The sequence below is a fragment of the Sarcophilus harrisii genome, chromosome 3 (genome assembly GCF_902635505.1).
Source record: "Sarcophilus harrisii chromosome 3, mSarHar1.11, whole genome shotgun sequence".
In the NCBI taxonomy this organism is placed as follows: Eukaryota; Metazoa; Chordata; class Mammalia; order Dasyuromorphia; family Dasyuridae; genus Sarcophilus; species Sarcophilus harrisii.
In genome coordinates, this window is record NC_045428.1 from 517,571,975 (window position 1) to 517,591,810 (window position 19,836).

Below are 19,836 nucleotides of genomic sequence, written 5' to 3' on the forward strand. Positions count from 1 at the left end.
CACAATTAACTCGGTGAATACTGGGTATCCACACACCCTACATGAAGAGAGAAAGTGGTGACAGCATGACTCATTGCACCTCTGTTCTTCCTGTGATGTGTCAAAAAGGAAGAGGAGTACTGTTTGCAATCCTATCCTGGATCATTGAACCACAGACTGAAAGCCCTATTCCCAGGGTAAGGCTCTACCCAGAATATCATACTGGCATTCTAGCCTTTTACAATGTTCTCTGGGGTTTGCTTCTTTATCAATTACCCAAAATTTGATTCAGAGCACTTGTTACACTTATCTTCTCTCCTGGCCTCCAAGTTCCAGGAACAAAACTTGGTTTCATGACTCTGTCTAGATAATTCTCATCCTTGTGCTTGCTGCTATTCATCTCTTTGAACATTTCTCCAGGGAGGAGCTCTCAACCCACCACTAGGGTTCTTGACTGGAGTTCGTCCATCTTCAAACTTTCCCTGCAAGAGAATGAGTATCATCAACTTCTAGATGGCTACCTTTTCACCTTGCAAGCTGAAAGGGACCTTTCCCAAGTGTTTTGTGCCTTCTTGGTCTTAGTGGATGCCATGTATTTAGGAAGTTTTACAATATGTCAATTTTATTCCAGAAATTTAAAAATTAAAAATTAACATCAACTTCTAAGAGGACCATTATTTTCATAGCCTTCCTAGAATTTACCAAAGTTCTATGAGGTCCATAGATTTCAAAATTTTATGGGGTTCAGAGAATAAAGGTCATGGTACCTTCTAGTCCATGCCTTGCTACAGTAAAATTCTAATTTCTAAAATTTCATTCCCCTTAACGAATCTAAAGATTTTGAAGAATATACTTAACCTGCCCCTCAGAGATATCTGATTGCCAGTTCTACCTATTTCCAGCCAGTCTCTGCCATCACCTCCTCAAACAATTTTTGATTCACAGAGCACCCAGAACAGGCGTTGATTGTATGTGATCCATCTGCACCCTTAGAAAAGCAGCTTTGAGGGCATCATTTGAAAGGCACCTGGAGCCATTCTTACATCTTTTATCATCTCCCAAGGGGAGTCCCCATCTAAGGAGAGCATGGCTTTCTGGAAATGGGTGTTAGCATTCTCTCTTAAGTAATAGCCAGATAAGAAGACCAGCTGCTTCTCCTTTACCTACTAACCCCTCAATAGCTACCTATAGGTGAACCACAAAATCAGGGAAAGGTGCATCTAGGCCCTCTCTGCAAAGTTTTTTGCTAAATCCGCAGACAGAGTCAAACTTTGCAGACACTCCCCAGGGGTAAAGCCAAAGTCTTATTCTACATCCCTGCCTATGGCCTCAAAATTTATTCACATTTACTCTCCTTTGGGATTACCTCACGCCTAGCTCACTCAGCACTGAGTAGGTGGATCTGCAGAAGGGAGACACCTGGAGTTAGTGCTTTCTCCTAAGAGGAGATCTAGCAAGAGGACACACCCCTCTCATTTCAAGGAACAATTAGCACCTGTAAGACACAAACTCCTGCCTCAGAGGCCAAGTCCCTTTTACCTCCTGGGCCTGCCCTACCAGCTGACATACATGGCAATTCTCAGAGAAGGAGAAATGTCCCTAACATATAACCAACAACTCCTGGCTTCTCTCTGCTCTTCTGTTTCTGCATAAACACATACAGAATGTTTCAAGGCATATTACTTTTACCACCCCAAAGAACAATGGAATTGACTGGCCTCCAAAAGGCCAATAAGGAAGGATAAGAAGGAAATCCGAATTAAAATGTATACCTCACTAATCCGAGAACCGCAAACTCCTTTTTTACTGCCAGAAATCTCAGTAAATCCAACCCACAGTGTCAAATTGTTGAAGAATTTCTCAGTCCAGAAGTCTTAATATTCTTCTGGATAATAATTCTCCCTACCTTGGTAGACTTGATTAGAAATCTTATTGATCAGGAAGCAAATTTTTAATCTGCTTTAAATGACAGAGAGTTGGTAAGTAGGTAGCATTGACCAGAAAAAAAAAGAAAAGAGAAAGATAAAAAACATCAAAAAAACAGTAAAAGGAATCACCTATACAAATAAGTTTGTATTTAGGGCAAGAAACTGGAAAACGGGGGTATATATCAGTTGGGAATAGCTGTGAACATTATGGTGTCAAGGTGCAAGAGAATACATTTAAAACAGAAGAAAGATGAAAAGAACAGTTTCAGAAAATCATCGGAAGAATTTCACATTTGGGCATCTGTATAAGATAGAAAATATATGTAGACTAAACTAATCTATGTATTTAGTGCTATACCAATCAGACTCCCAAAAAAGTATTTTAATAACCTAGAAAAAATAACAGCAAAGTTCATATAGAAAAACAAAAGGTCAAGAATTTCAAGGGAATTAATGAAAAAAAAAGTCAAATGAAGGTGCCTAGCTGTACCAGATCTAAAATTATATTATAAAGCAGCAGTTACCAAATCCATTTGGTATTGGCTAAAAAATAGACTAGTTGATCAGTGGAATAGGTTAGGTTCAAAGGACAAAACAGTCAATAACTTTAATAATCTAGTGTTAGACAAATCCAAAGACCCCAGCTTTTGGGAGAAGAACTCACTGTTTGAGAAGAATTGCTGGGAAAATTGGAAATTAGTATAGCAGAAACTAGGCATTGACCCACAATTAACACCATACACCAAGATAAGGTCAAAATGGGTTCATGACCTAGGCATCAAGAATGAGATTATAAATAAATTAGAGGAACATAGGATAGTTTACCTCTCAGATCTGTGAAAGAGGAAGGAATTTATGACCAAAGAAGAACTAGAGATCATTATTGATCACAAAATAGAAAATGTATATCAAATTGAAAAGTTTTTGTACAAACAAAACTAATGCAGACAAAATTAGAAGGGAAGCAAAAAAATGGGAAAACATTTTTACAGTCAAAGATTCTGATAAAGGCCTCATATCCAAAATATATAGAGAACTGACTCAAACTTATAAGAAATCAAGCCATTCTCCAATTGATAAATGGTCAAAGGATATGAACAGACAATTCTCAGATGAAGAAATTGAACCTATTTCTAGCCATAGAAAAAGATGCTCCAAGTCATTATTAATCAGAAAAATTCAAATTTAGACAACTCTGAGATACCACTACACACCTGTCAGATTGGCTAGAATGACAGGGAAAGATAATGTGGAATGTTGGAGGGGATGTGGGAAAACTGGGACACTGATATATTGTTGGTAGAATTCTGAATACATCCAGCCATTCTGGAGAGCAATTTGGAACTATGCTCAAAAAGTTGTCAAACTGTGCATAACCTTTGACCCGGCAGTGTTATTATTGGACTTATATCCCAAAGAGATTTTCAAGAAGGGAAAGAGAACTGTATGTGCAAGAATGTTTGTGGCAGCCCTCACTGTAGTGGCCAGAAACTGGAAACTGAGTGGATGCCCATCAATTGGAGAATGGCTGAATAAATTGTGGTACATGTATATTATAGAATATTATTGTTCTGTAAGAAATGACCAACAAACAGGATGATTTGAGAAAGGTCTGAAGAGACTTTCATAATCTGATGCAGGTGAAATGAGCAGGACCAGAAAATCATTATTTACTTCAACAACAATACTATATGATGCTCAATTTTGACGGACATGGCCCTCTTCAAGAATGAGATGAACCAAATCAGTTCAGAACTCTTGGAGATGACTATGAACTACTACATAGAATTCCCAATCCCTCTATTTTTGTCCACCTGCATTTTTGATTTTCTTCACAGGCGTACACTATTTCAAAGTCTAACTCTTTTTATACACCAAAATCAGTGTTTGGACATGAATATATATATGTATATATATATATATATATATATATATTCTATTTAACTTATACTTTACCATATTTAACATGTATTGGTCAACCTGCCATCTGGGGGAAGGGGTGGAAGGAAGGAGGGAAAAAGTTGGAACAAAAGGATTTGCAACTGTCAATGCTGAAAAATTACCTATGCATATATTTGTAAATAAAAAACTAAAAAATAATAATATATTGCATATCCCCAATCTCAGATGATTTTCATTAAAAAGCCTCCCTGCATTATTAGACTTGTTTATAAAGTGAGGAAATGGAGGTTTATAAGTAGTATCTCACTTATCACATGCCACTAATGAGTTCAATTTTTTTTTCAGCATTTAAATGTATATCCACTTTTTATTATTATTTAATGGTATTTTATTTTTCCATATACATATAGTTTCCAACATTAATTTTTGTAAGATTTTGTGTTCCAGATTTTTCTACCTCTCCTTTCCTTTCTTCTCTCCCCAAACCAGTAAGCAACTCAATAGAGGTTAAATATGTGTAATTCTTCTAAACATGTTTCCATATTCAGCATGCTGAGAAAAAAAAATTCAGATCGAAAGGGAAAAAAAAACAAAACAAGTAACCAAACAATAATACAAAGGTGAAAATACTATGCTTCCATCCATAGTCAGTCTTTTTTTTTCTCTCTGAATGAGGACTGAACTTTCCAACACAAGTCTCTTGACATTGCCTTGAAACACCTCATTGGTGAAAAGAGCCAAGGCTGTCAGAGGTGATTATCACATAATCTTGTTCTTACTCTTTATAACATTCTCGTGATTATGTTCACTTTGCTTAGAATCAGTTCATGTAGTTTTTTTTTTTTTTTTTGGTTTGTTTCTCCCCCCTCCCCCCAGGCAATTGGGGTTAAGTGATTTGCCTAGGGTCACATATCTAGGACATGTGTAAGTGTCTGAGGTCACATTTGAATTCAGTTCCTCCTGACTTCAAGGCTGTGCTCTATCCCCTGAGCCACCTAGCTGCCCCTCATGTAAATCTTTCCAGCTTTTCTGAAATCAACTTGTATATAATTACTTAGAGAACAATAATATTAAATTACATTCATATATCATGACTAATTAGGCCATTCCCCAACTGAGGGGTATCCACTTAATTCCAAGTTTCTTGCCACTACAAAAGGCAATGCACAAACATTTTTACACATGTGAGTCCTTTTCCCTCTTTTATAATCAAATGAGTTCAGAAATTGGAATCAAACCAGTATCTTCTGACCTGAAATCCAGGGCTAGATCTTAAGTTGTCTCTCATTGGAGATGGCATCTATCTCTGCCATCTTGGTTCAGCTTTCTGATCTGTTTCCCAGTTTTAGATCCTTTCACCAATCAAAACAGATAAGTGAGATCTTAAGGGAGAAGGGCATTAACCTGATAGGACACATTTGATAAATAAGCTCTGAGAAGTCAAGAGTTTGCTAAAGCAGTGTTATGAATTGCTTGCAAATTGTCTTTGAAAGAGTACTTGGAAAACAGTGAATCACATTATCCTTCCACCATCATTTCCTTCAGTAATAATTAGTTAGTAAACACATATTAAGCTTTTTCTATATTTTAAGTACTGTGACAACTGGTGGGGAGAAATTAAAAGGCTTCAGCCCTTAATGATCTCTCAGAGTAATGAAAAAGAAAACGTGAAAACAGATATGTTTGGCCAAGATATATACAAGTTAAATTGAATATAATGAACAGGAGGAAGGGATTGACGTGAAAAACAGTGGGAAAACACTCCTGATAGAATGGAAGATTTTATCTGGAGTTCAAAGGATGTTGGGAACACTTCAGGTAGTGACAAAGACAAAGTAAGTTCTTAGCATTAAAGGAATTCCAGTGATAAAGAAATCTCTGGATAGAAGAGCCTGTTTGAATAAGAATATTGTCACTCCATCCTAGAATACATGGAGGGTAATGATGTTGAGAAAGACTGGAGAGCTTAGACACATATTTCTGATGCATTTCCAGTCAGGCAGGCATGTTCTTATTATCAGACATAGGTATTTATTTACTTGACATTTCCCCCTAGCAATATTAAAAACTTTTTTTTACTTTTTTTTTTTTAGATTTTTGAGTTCTAGGCAGTCTTCCTTATCCTCACCCACAATTAAACCACATGTGAAGTTATGCAAAATATCTCCACAAAAGTGAAGTTGTGAAAGAAAACATAGATCTTCCACCTAATGAAAATAAAAACCCTCAAGAAAAATTAAACAATGAGAGAGAGGGAGAGGAAGAGAGAGAGAAAGAGAGAGAGAGAGAGAGAGAGAGAGAGAGAGAGAGAGACAGAGAGACAGAGAGAGACAGAGACAGAGAGAGACAGACAGAGACAGAGAGACAGAGAGAGAGAAAGAGAATGCTTTATTCAGATATAATGAGTTTTTTCTCTTTGTATGGACATGATTTTTTGTCATAAGTCCTTTGGAATAGTTATGGATGATTGTACTACTGAGAATAACAAAGTAATTTCTAACTGGCCATCCTAGAACATTGCTATTCTTTTTTATACAATGTATTTCACTTTGTTCATAAAAGACTTTCCAGGTGTTTTTATTTTACTTCCTGTGAGCATCCTGCACAATATTTCCCAGAGAATAACATTCCATCACAAATGGGCATCCCTCCAATTTCCAATTATTTTTGTCCTGAGAAGAGAGATGATATGAGTACTTTTTGTACATATTGGTCATTTTGGGGCCATGACCAGGGCCAGGGCTGCAACTGCTCCAGCAAGTCATGCACTGGTACTACATGCTGGACTCCCACCCTGATGTCATAGTCATAGACCTTTTCTGCTGAGCTTCTAAGTTGCCTCTAGCTGAAAAAGTTCTACTTCATTTTTTGTAGTGTTCTGATGCTCTAAAATTTGTTTAGAGTCATCATTGTATTAAGGAATTTGAAGCAGTTTGGGGGAGAGCTTGGGTAAGTTCCTGCCTTTATTCCTTCACTTTGGCTCTACCTTATCAGCTTTAGATAGCAGAGGCAAGTTATAGTTCTCTTGCAGTAGGTAAGCAATTGCTGTTTTATATTCCTACTGAGGAGAGCACTACAAATATATCAACTGTTATACAACTTAGATGCATTTGATGAGGAGAAATTATTTCAAAGGATCAGGATTTTTCCAGAACTTAGCTGGTTTGGGTCTAGTAAGACAAAGACATGCTTCCTTTAGCATGTTCTGGAGAGGTTCATGAGGGTCAGGAAGAGTGAATTGCCTCTTATGGAAAAAGTTAATGAAGGGTTGGCATTGTAACCATTAGGATATGACCAAGGACACAGAAACAGGCAATCTGGTTGACTGCAGGGATGGCCTGGAAATTCCAGAGGCTTCTATAAAAGTAGATGGGCTCCAGTTCATGGAGAAGAGTGAGTTTCTGGCGAACAAGTGTCAGTCATTCTTAACAGGAAATAGGGAATCATGACAATATTATGAGGAAAAGAGCTTTTGGAAAAAAAATAGTATTTTTCCAATTTTATGTAAAGAAAATTTAAAAAATAATTTTTATAAAATTTTGAGTTCCAAATTTTCTGCCTCCCCCTCCTCTTAAAAAGTAAGAACTTCAATATGGGTATTATATGTACAATCATGTAAAGCATAATTTAATACTAATATTAAATATTTTTATTCATGTTGTGAAAAAATAGACTAAAAGGGGGGAAAGCAACACAAAAAATAAAGTAAAAATATACCATCAATTTCCAATTCTTTACCACTACTAAAAGAGGTAATATGAATATTTTTGTGCATATACGTCTTCTCTACCCCATACCCTTTTTATAGGACTTCTTTGGGATACAATCCTAGTGGTGGTATTGCTGGATCAAAAGATTTGCAGTTTGGTTGTCCTTTAGGTAAAGATGCAAACTGATTTCTTGAAAGGTTGGATCGATTTACAACTTTCCTGACAATGTAATTAGTGCCCCAATTTTCTCATATCCTCTCCTTCATTTACCATTTTCCTTTTCTATTATATTAATCAATCTGATAGAGGTGAGGAAGTAATCAAAGTTGTTGCATTTCTCTAATCAAGAATGATTGATACAAGTTTTGCATTTGTCTATAGATAGCTTTGATTTCTTCATCTGAGAACTGTTTGTTCACATCCTTTGACCATTCATCAGTTGGAAATAGCTTGTAGTCTTATAAACTTGACTCAGTTTCCTATATATTTAAGAAATGAGGCCCTTATCAGAGATATTTGCTGTAGAGATTGTTTTACAAAGTTCTTGCTAGGAAAGGGGTTTTGACAAATATTTAAAAAGAAATTATCTTCTAAGGCCAGTGGTAAAAGATTCACAATCAGGTTTGAATTCACATGTTTTCTTGAAGCTTATGAATGCTGAGGAATTTGTGAAGCAGAAAAGTAATAAAATAGGAGAAATGAAAAAAATCCTGGACTTGGAAGTATTAGAGGTGACATGAGTTAATAAAACTAGTATGAAAAAATGAAGGAAGCAAGTCTTTCCAATAAATTAGAAGATGTTGCAAAATGGTAAGTATCATGACATGGTAGGTGGCAAACTTTAAATTAGATGAATGAATTAGTTAAATGACAATTTTGGGGGAACAAGAAGGAATAAAGAAAAAGTTTGGAATAGGTTGTTTGATGGTCTTAAGAACTCTAAAAAAATCAAACTGGAAAAGCCCTTAGATGTCATTCATATATAGTAAATCTCTGATCTTAAAGGATAAAACTGAAATCAAAAGCTAAGTAACTTCCCCCAGTTCATACAACTGATAAGACAGGAATCCTGAGCTTTTGACTCCTACTCATCCCAATGCTCTGTGTATCGCATCACATTGAGCAGGCAGGGAAGGGGATATTTGAGTACTGTCCTTGATATATCACCTAATGTCTTTCTTTCAGGACCATACAAACAGAGGAATATTTCAGAAGCAACTTAAGCAAATATGGGAATATCTGATAAGGAAGAAGAAAGTGAATGAGGAAAACGTCATTCTGGAGAAGGAAAACAAGAAGTTCTGTGAACTCAGTCAAAGACTGAAGGAAATAGAGGCTACACAGGAACAACAAATCATGGAGGAATAGAAAAAGTGGCTGGCCATGTTATGTAGCCAAAGTAGATTCCTAACAGCCATAATTACTAAACTGAAGGCAAAGATGGAGAAACCAGATGTAGAAATGCTACAGGTGAGACTATGGCAAACTGATCAGGGAAAGTTGTTTGGGAGACAAGGAATCTAGGACATCTTCTTTCCCTGACTTTTCAGTATCCCAAAAGATTTCTTTGGGAATCTTCCCTTGTCTCCTCCTGAATCATCTTATATTTCCTGTGGGGGGAAAAGAGTGCGTTCACTCTTGCAAGATGAGATATCTAACTACAGACATGTTGACTTGAGAGCAGCCTGGAGGGCTCTGGGTACTGGTGCTGAGTCCAAGTGATCCAAGAATCTGAAGCCTAGGAATGCTCCTCTAATTTGGATCTCTCATATGTATAATATCAATGGATGGAATAAGAGACAGTGCAACATTCATGGTTTCCATGCAGCTGTAGAGCTGACTCCAGAAGATCTCCATTCATTCCCAGGAGGCTTTTAAAAATAATTATCAATACTTTCTATTTTTCCATGTGATAGAGAATGCCTTAATGGGTCTTATCACAAAATGACCTTTTCTTGACTACCTTTCTTCTGGAACAACACAGGAATTGCTCAAGTATCTCCTGGCATGGGAAGAAAATTTGTATTCAGAATGTAGCTTTTCCCAGATGAGATTCAGTGAAATCAAGAAAATAATAAAATATTAGTGAAAGTCCTTGTTCAGGACTGGGAGGCTATGAAGTTTTAGAGATTGATATCATGCAAAGGTTTTAGGAGAAATGATTCATAAACAATACTGACATTATCTTTTTCTTCCCAGGATGTGGCAGAGACATTGGAAAGGTATGTTTCTTTTTAGAGGGATTACAGATAGATAAGAGTACAGAGCTTAATTTGAGGCATGGTGGAAAGGGCTCGGGGATAAGGGATTGTACCTCAAAAGAGATACAGGAAATAGGGCATTTAGGATACTGTATAGCACAGCCTGTTCAATTTCAGTGATTTCTCTTTTATATAGGAGTCATATTGAACTGAATTTACAACCTTTTGTACCAACTGTGGATGCTTCATATATCACTGAAGTGACCAAATTATTAAAAATAATTCAAAGTAAGTGTCAGCCTTTTGAGCAAGAATCTTTAAGTTTTCCTCAAAAGAGTCCTAGAAGGAATACAACCTTTCTATTAGAAGTATGGTATGGAATATCCCTGTTATCAAAGTTCTGATACCCTTGTATCTTTAACTTGGGAATTACTCTCAGTATAAATAAGCTCATTTGCCTTGGCTTTGCCAAAAGGTAGAAGAGAAAAACTGACAGAGTAATGTTGGGGCGGGGAGGAGAATAACAAGAAGAAAAACAAGTGAAGGGAGAAACAAACTCCAGGAGATTAGTTGAGAGATCTTTCTTTTGGGTGCTTCCTGGCCGTATTTGATTAGATAGAACTATATTGGGAAAGTCATGAAGCTTCATTGAAGTGAAATCTTTCTTGGAGGCAGGAGAGCAGACATTGGGGGGGGGGGGGGTAGAGGTATTAGGATATTTGAGCAGGTGCTAGGCATTAAATATATTCTTGTGGTCACTTTTGCTCATTCATGAGGATGGAAAACAACAGGCAATGGCACTTAAGAAAATGTTTTCCTAAGAATCTAGATGGAGAATAATCTCAATAAAGAGCCACTGTGCCCCTTTTTCTGAAATATATAAGATGAACAAGATGGATGAGGTATTGGAGGATACAGCAGTCCAAGGGGAAAGACGTCCCTGGATCAGTGTTATAAACTATTTTATTATTCCTGACACTTTCCTTGTACTCAGAAAGCTCATTTTCTAACTCTTGATTTCTGCGTGGATCTGGCAAATGTAAAATGCGTTGTATTAAATAACTTTTATGAATTCCTTTCCAGATCTATTAGAATGTGGTTTGGAGATTAAATAAAAATCCATGAACTCTAAAATGCATGACTATATAATGACTCCTCTCCTTTGGAGGCCCCTTAATTAAGAGTTTACTTAAGGCCTTATTTAATGGGAAACCAATTTAACCTTGACCCTTGGAATGGGTCTAATTCCAAGGCCAAATAATTTTCCAATTTCAAGCTGGAAATCTTGGTTTTTTGGCAAAGGAATCACACTTCTTTGGATTTTGCCTTTACAAATGAAATCTTTACTTATTGTTTGAAAGCTTTTCTTTTTCCAAGGAGCTCAGGAAATGTTGGCAGAATTAGAAAAAAAAATTGGGCCTTAAATAGAGGCTTTTTTTCTCCGGGATTGTATTCCCTTTAAAGCAAAATAAGAATTGAAATTTCTTGGAAAAACAACAAAAAATAGAAACGTTCTTTATTTTCTTTGTTTTTAATTATTTTTGCATGCACCAAATGTTTCCAGCTATTAACATAAACCCTTTTCCTTTTTCTGTAAATAAAACATTTGATAGGGATTTTTACGTTTTTGAGACTTTCCCTTTTCTTTTTTTTTTTTCTGGCAATCTTTACTTAAACTTTCTTCCATTTCGATTAAAAAAATTTGCTTCTGATAATTTAAAGATTTCTAATCAATTAAAGGTGGAAATTATTATCCAGAAAATTTAAATTCTGACTAAAATTCCCTTTAACTTTGACATTGGGTTGGATTTACTGATTTGGATAAAAAGGATTTGGGTTCTAAATAGGAAGGTATACATTTTTAATTCATTTCCTTCATTTCCTTAGGCCTTTTTAGGCAAGCAATTCCATTGTTCTTTGGGGTTAAAATATGTTGAAAATTTGGGTTCAGAAACAAAAGGCGAAAAGCCAATTTTTTATATTTAGAATTTTCCCTCTAAAAGCCTTATGTCAGCTTAAGGGGCCAGGAGGTAAAACTTGGCCTCTGGGAGGAGTTTTCTTAAGGGCAATTGTTCCAAAATAGAGGGTGGTTCTTGGTCTCCTCAGGAGAAAGCAACTCCATTTCCCTTTCCAATACCACTAGTTGAAGCTTATTCCCAAGGAGAGAAATGTATAATTTTGAGGCCATAGGCGGGTTTGTAAGCTTTGCTTTCCCTTTCTGCAAAGTTTATTGTCTGGGATTTACAAAAAAAACTTTGAAAGCTTCACCTTTCCCTGTTTTTTTAATGGTACTTTGAAATTAGTAGGTAAAGGAAAACCTGTTTCTTTCTGGCTATTATTTAAGGGATTTTTAACAACCCCTTTCCGGCCATGCTCTCCTTTACACCCTCGGGAAATTAAAAGATTAAAAATTTGGCTCCTGTCAATGATTCAAATCTTTTCGGGAGAATTATCCAAAAAAAAGCCTGGCTGGGTTCTTTAAAAAGAACCTTGTTTAGGAGGGTTTGGCAGGAGATTTGGGGCCTAAATAGGTAAACTCAATCGTTTCTTCTTATTTTATTCTTCAAAATTTTTGTTCTTTTGGGGAAAAGAAATTTGAAAAATTGAATTTTTATGAGCAGGGGCAAGAAGAAAGAGTTTTATGAACTTTTTTCTCTGAACCCCATAAAATTTTTTAGGGGCCCCAAGAAGGTAAAATTCTAGGAAAGGGTTTTGGTCCCTTAAAGGTGTTAATTTTTTAATTTTTTTAAATTTCTGGAAAAAATTGCTTTGAAAAACTTCCCAAATACTTAATCCAAGAAAAAAGGAAAAAATTGGGAAAGGTCCCTTTTTACTTGGGGGAAAAGGTGCTCTGAAGTTGAAACTCTTCTCTTAGGAAATTTGAAGATGGACGAACTCCAGTCAAGAACCCTAGTGGTGGGTTGAGGTTTAAAAGTTAAAGAGTAAAGCAGCAAACAAAGAGTTTCTAACAATCAGAAACCAAGTTTTGTTTGGAACAGGCCAGGAGAAAAAAGATAAGGTCAAGTGCTCTGAATCAAATTTTGGGTAATTGTAAAGGGCAAACCCAAGAACATTTAAAAAGGGCTGGGTGCCGTTGAAAAAGGGAAGCTTTTAAGGGTAGGGCTTAGCTTGGGGTTAAATCCAATAGGATTGAAACATTATTTTTTCCTTTTTGACTCACAGGGAAGAAAATGGAAAATTGTTTTTCTTCTAAGGTGGGGGTTTATACCTATTCCATTAATTTTCATACCTAAATTTGTTTCTGATGAAGGCCTTTAAAGGAAATGAAAATAAATCCTGGATATTGGGGTTATGAAACCTTCTCCCAGCTTCCACTCCAAAAACAAAAAATACAAAATCCCTATAAAAAACAAAAAAAAATATTTAAAATATTTTAAATAAAATAAAACATATTTAAAGATCTTTGCTGAAAAAAAGAAGAAATAAAATTTAAAAAAAAAAAGAAGAAAAAAAAAATGCAATGCCCAATGGGGTAAAAATCAAAAGGGTCACACTATTTCCAAATCCTTTAAAGGGGGTTAGTTTCTCTTCATTACTAAACAATTGAATGATTTGGTTATCTCGTTGAAGAACCCGTCCATCAGAATTATCACGTATAATATTGTTGGGAAAAAAATTCTGGTTCTTTTCCCATCATCATTCAAAGTCCTCCGGCCTTTCTAAAATCTGCTGGTCACTCGAAAAAATAATATTCTGTAAAATTCATATACAAATTTATTCACCATTCTCCAATTGTGAGATGGATTCAATTTCTTTTTACCAAAATTTTACACACGGGGTCCTTTCTTTTAAGATCTCTTTGATATAAGCCCAGCAGAAACACCAGGTCAAAGGGTATAAAGTTTATAACGAGCATAGTTCCAAATTGTTTCCAGAATGGTTGGATATTACTATTCCACCCCAAAAATGTATTCGTGTCCCAGTTTTCCCTATCCCCCAACATTCATCATTATCTTTCCAGTTTCAGCCAGTCTGAAATGTTAGGGTATTTAGTTGTCTTAATTTGCATTTCTATGATCAATAATAATTTGGAATATCTTTTCATATGGCTAGAAATAGTTTCAATTTCTTCATCTGAAAATTATCTATTCATATCCTTTGACCATTTATCATTTGAAGAATGGCTTGATTTCTAATACACTATAATGAATTCTCTATATATTTAGAAATGAGGTCTTTATCAGAATCTTTTAATCTCATTCTTTATTCCTAGATCATGAACCCATTTTGACCTTTATCTTGGTGTATGGTGTTACATGTGGGTCAATACCTAGTTTCTGCCAGACTAATTGCCAATTTTCCCAGCAGTTTTTATCAAATACTGAATTCTTATCCCAAAAGCTGGGATCTTTGGGTTTCTCAAATATTAGATTATTAAAGTTATTGACTATTTTGTCCTATAAACCTAACTTATTCCACTGATCATCTAGTCTATTAGCCAATACCAAATGGTTTTGGTGACTGCTGCTTTATAATATAGTTTTGGATCTGGTATAGCTAGGCCATCTTCATTTATTTTTTTGTTGTTCCATTAGTTCTCTTGAAAGTCTTGACTTTTTGTTCTTCCAGATGAATTTTGTTGTTATTTTTTCTATGTCATTGAAATGTTTTGGGGGAGTCTGATTGGTTAGCACTAAATAAATAGATTAATTTGGGAATTGTCATTTTATTATATTTTTTCGACCATCCAAGGATTTAATATTTTTAATTTTTAGGTCATCTTTATTTGTTGGAAAGTGTTTAATAGTTTTGCTCATGTAGTTTCTTTTCCCATGGCAAATTTTCCCAAAGATTTTATACTATCAAATTTTTAAATGGAATTTCTCTTTCTATCTTTAGCTGTTGGATTTTTTAGTGATATATGAGAATGTTGATGATTTATGTGGATTTATTTTGTATCCTGCTACTTTGCTAAAGTTTTTCCTTATTGTGCTGGAATCCCTCAACTTTCCCTTCATCTTATAAGTCACTTATGTCAAAGGTAACAAATGGTTCAAGGAGGAAAGAAGTCCACTCTTGTCCTTGAAGTGCTTCAGGTGCATCTTACTTGAAGCCAGGGATTCTAGAATGTGAAATTTAGGAGGAACACACACACACTCCAGAGGTCAGGTCTGTGCAAAGATACAAAATTCCTATTTTTTTGGGAAAAAAAAAAAAACAAGCCAGACAGTATCACTGGAATGTAAGTTCTTAGAGGGGAATAATATATCCCTCCAACAAACCCCACAAATCCAAAAGCTTGAAGGACAGAAAGAGACCAGATTGTGAGACGTTTTAAATACCAAGAAGAATACCTTTTATTTAAATGAGTTTGATTTAAAATAACCAAAATTAGGTACACAGAATGGATAGAAAGAAACTTCTTCCTCTATCTTCTTTCAGAGTGGAGAAACAAATGTGAAATATGTTTAAATTTGAAGAAAACGTATAATTTGATAATCCATCTAATTTGCCAAAAGCCATCTCTTGTCCAAACTCAAAAGACCCGCCCCTAGGGATTCTTTTAAAACCCCTGTAAAGTCAGTACCCTTTTGTTTACTGGTTAAGAACTAGCTGGAACTGGTCTCTCACCGGGGAACAACTCTCCTGTCATTGCTTCTCCATTTAAAATTGATTTGTGACTTGGATCTCAAAGGAAGGAGTAATTGGGGGTTTGGCGTGGTTTTAGTTTCTAAACAAGATTTAGTAGAGTCAGTTGAAGCCAGTCAAACACTGATCATTGCATAACTGAGAATAGCTTGACTGTCAGTGCCTTATTTACCTGCCGATATACCAGTTAGAGCTGTCTTGTATTTTCCAAAGGAAGTCCTAATAATTCACTGTCGGGTCAAGGAAGGAAAAACACCTAAGGTTAGAAAGCCCTGTTGGTCCCCAGTGTCTCTGTACATTGAAATAAAGGAAAGTCCAAATGTCTTGGTTCCTGGTAACATAAGCATTTGGATGTTCGGTTCCTGGATTTTGCCTGCCACTTCCCCATCTTAACAGTTTATAAATGTCTTAAAATGATATTCTTGCCGGAGAAAAATGCCCTTTGGTTGTAATTTATTCACAAATCTGAATAAGTATATTGCTTAATTTTTTTAAAAAACACTCTTATACCCAATCTCTACCTAATTTCACCCTTTCTCTTTTCTTACAAATCTTTCTCTACCCTCTGAGAAAAAGAAAACACAGAAAATTAAAAAGAAAGGGAATAATAAAGTTCATCGTAAAATCAGTATATTCTTTTTTAAAGAGTCAAAAATTCTAAAAGAGAATGGAGGAAGTAGTAAGAAATCTAGAAAAAATTAAAATTTTATTTTTATACAAAATAGGTTAGAAAAGATTTAATAAAAAATATATCTGATATTTTTCAAGTTACATACCTTTGAATAATTTTTTATATGTAACCCTGTAGGGGAGACTAAATTTTATGTATATTCTTACATAAGGTGTCCAAAAGGGAAGTCTTCCGATTATTTGCTGAAATTCTTCGTTTCCTCATTTTCTTTTTATATTTCTAGAGTATTCCATTGCATCTTGAGACCAAAATTTAATAAAATTTCTCCAAATGATACATACCACGTTTGATTTCTAGCTTTTCCCCAAATAAAAAATTTCTCCCAACATGTTTGTGTAGGTGACTCCTCCTTATTCTTTGATTTTTTTTTTTTGTTTTAGTCTTTATTCTAGTCAATTAATCTATTCACCAACTGTTGTATTTAAATTTAATAAAAATTTTAAATTTAATTTTCATTCAGATCCAAGTTTCCAGTCAAGAGGACCAGGTAGAAACCATTTTTTTCTACATGACATAGGACTTATGTTGAGAAATTTTCAAAATTTGTAATTTGTGAGCAAGATTTGCGGGTTGTGATAAAGAAGGTTTTTCCCCTGGAATTACTGAAGTAAGCCATATTAGACTCATTTCCCTTTTCCCATCAGTTTGCTGGAGTCCATCAGATCCCAATTTCTTTAGGGTGGTAACAATATTATAATTGAATTTTTAAAGGATGAGGTCTAAACAAAATTGGAAGGGAGAGAAACCAAAAGTTGTTTAGATTTTTTAAAAAATGACATTCCCTTGAAACAGAAGATCATTTTTAGAAAAGTTAAATTCATTTAACAAATAATTTTCTTGCAGAAAATCCCAACAGGAAACAAAGAGCTTGACACAAAGGAAAGAAATGAAATTAAGAAAGATATAAATAAGCACAAAAAAAGCTGAATTAATTTATATTTTTATTAAATAGGGTAAAAAGAAAATTTAACAGTAATTAGTTCCTAAAGAAAAAAAGATTAAATCTATGGCTTTTTGAGGAACTTTGATAAATTCTGGGAAGGCATAACAATAGTCCTCATGGTTTTTTCATTATGTTTTAATGTGAAAAAAATTTGAATATAGTAAATTTAAGAAGCATCCACTGAGAATCAAAGGCTCAACATACTTAATAGTCCCTTCAGCTTGGGGGTAAAAGGCAAAAGCCATCTAGAAGTTGGTGATTCTTTCTCTTCAGGGGAAGTTTGAATGGAAAACACAAGGGAGCCTAGTGGTAGGTTGAGAATTTCCTTGGAAAAGCCTAGAGATGAATAGCAGCAAGTACAAAGAGAATCTGCTGGACAGAGCGTCTGGGACCAGGCTTTGTTCCTTAAGTAAAAGGGAGAAAACATGGTGTAAAGGTGCTCAAGAAAATATCAGGTAACTGATAAATAAGAGAACTCTGGAGAAATTATAAAAGGCAAATGCCAGTTTGGTATTCTAGGTGACTACCCGGGAATAGGACTTTTCAATTTGGATTCAGTGATCCAGGGTAAGATTGAAAAAGTAATCCTTCCTTCTTCAAATTCAGGAAGAAGACAAGGGACAAAGTTTTCTGCCACCACTCCTCTCTTAAGTATGGTGTGGGATCCTAGCATCCACTGAGGCAGTTTATCCATCCACCTCCCGTATTGTCCCTGAGCTGAAGGCCTGCTCAGAAGGAGATGGGAAGATCAGGTCATCACCAGGTTGGCTGTCCCTGCCAGCCTTCCCATTACACTCCGATCCTCAGTCACAATCAGGCAAGGACTGGCTGATGGGGCTCCATCCTGATATCCACCGAAGCGGTTGACATCTATCATGCCAGAGACGGACACACCTTTCAACTTGGGATGGGCAACTTCCTCTTTGGGGACCCAACTTTTCCTTTCCAGCAACTCTTGACATCCGCACAGTCCAAGATTGGATCTGCTTCCTGGAGATCAGCATGAGTTCCTGAAGGCTTCTCCTTTCGGAAGTCTGCCATTCCATGCTTTCTTCCCTTTCAATCCATCAAAAAGGGCTTCTTTTGAATAATAGCGGTTGAGGGTTTTGAAGTTTCTTCGTAATCATCCCTCCCCAGTTCAAAGAGGCCTTGGATGGGCAAGAGTTTCTCTGCCTTCAAAGTGCTTCCCAACTTGAATGTGCAGCTTCTTCCGAAACTGGGAGCAGCTTGTACAGGAGGAGCCTTGAGCCCCATGCCTGGGTTTGGCAACAGCTCAAGAGCAATGTCTGGTATCTTCCGAAGAACCCAGGATTTGGGAGTGGCACAGGCCTCTGTCCTCCAGCACTCGCACCAGCTTTCGGAGCGAGCCGTTTCCCAACAGTCAGCTCTGCTAGGCCCCATTAATTAATGGGAAGTCTTACCTAGACATTTGCCTGCATTCAGGGCAGGGAAAGCTGCACCTTCGAGCTTGGGAGCATGTCAAAAGCTTGCCCAACCCGATGGTGCTGGCTCACAGAAGTACTTCCAACAGATGCTACAGGTGATTGGTCCAATTTTGCAGCATTTCCCAGAAGCAGCAGCCATTCTCCCCTCTCCATTGCTTCTTTTCTGCAGCAGCTGAGATGAAGAGACCACTTCTATTCCGCAGTGTTCGAGCAGAAGAAGGCTCTCCTTTTATAGAAGGACCCCACCCCTCTAGACCCTTCCAGACAAGGGGAAATTTCCCATTCAAGTTCTACCTGTGAACCCTTCCCAGTTTGACAGTCCGGAGCTCAGGTTCCAAGAGCAGTCCCAGCCCAGGCCTCCCAGACAAGGGTTTGAACCCCTGACCCAGAATTGTAAGTTCTACGGAATCCCTTCCCAGTTCAACAGAACCGAGAACCCCTAAGTTCACAGCTTGTGTTGGTTTTGTATGGATGGTTGCACCATCCTGATGTTTCCTTAGGGAAGAAGTCACTGAAAAGAAGGAGGTTCAGATCAATGAATTTTACAATCTGATGTGTGCAGGGACTCTGTGTAAACACAAGAATCCCCAAGTACCTTCTCTCCTTTACCCTGCCATACCCAATCAGTTCCAAGTATCTCTGAGAATCCTCTGCATCTCTCCCTTCAATCTACTTATGGAGAATCACAGAATTTGAGATGAGAAATGCTCCTCCATGGTCATTTAGTGCAAAGAACCCATTCTCATGATTAGGGCCATCTCTGTGATCCAAAAATCTGCCCATTAAGACACACGAAAATTTTAAGCCAAAACACAAACAAGGATTTTTATTTTTGGCTAGGTGTTTTCAATAAAGGAGTCCAAAGACCAAGAAGATTCCCCAAATTGATGGGTACAACACTTTGACTCTGCAACCAGCCCTTTCCCTGGTCTCCTTCCCCCGCCTATTAAAAGACCTGTTCTAAATTCTTCCAAGAATCTTCTTCTAGAAATGTGTTGTATAAAATATTTGTGGATTCTTTGACCAAAAAAGTTTGGGCTTCATCTTCTGTTGGTTTGAGAGAAGGTTAGAGAAGGTAAAGAATCCTGCTGCTCCCTCCCACCTTCCTTCCACCCCTCCTGTCCTTTTCCAAAAAACTTGAATCCTTCTTTCTTTTTTTACCAGGCACTCTCAATCTTAAAGCCTCCTTCAGCCCATTTTAGAAAATATTCTTCACTTCCAAGAAAGATCGTGGGATTTCAAAGAGATCATGGTTGTGGTGACTTCCCTCTCAGTTCATCCTTCTCCCAGATGAAAATAGCAGCCTTTGAAGGGAGTCCCGACACTGGTATAACAAATAAGATACAGAGAATTAGTTAGTACTTGATCAACTGGAGCAATAAGTGGAATGGAAAAAAAAAAAAACCACTTTTTTCCCAATCCTTACT

General features: G+C 36.5%; 1 long non-coding RNA gene across 1 annotated transcript; it reads left to right on the forward strand.

Annotated features, from left to right (window-relative positions):
* Positions 1 to 8,641: 8,641 nt before the first annotated feature.
* On the forward strand, positions 8,642 to 10,003 carry LOC116422106. The gene is made up of 3 exons (XR_004232688.1): positions 8,642 to 8,989; positions 9,719 to 9,741; positions 9,917 to 10,003. It is a non-coding gene; the product is annotated as an uncharacterized LOC116422106 (long non-coding RNA).
* Positions 10,004 to 19,836: the final 9,833 nt, after the last annotated feature.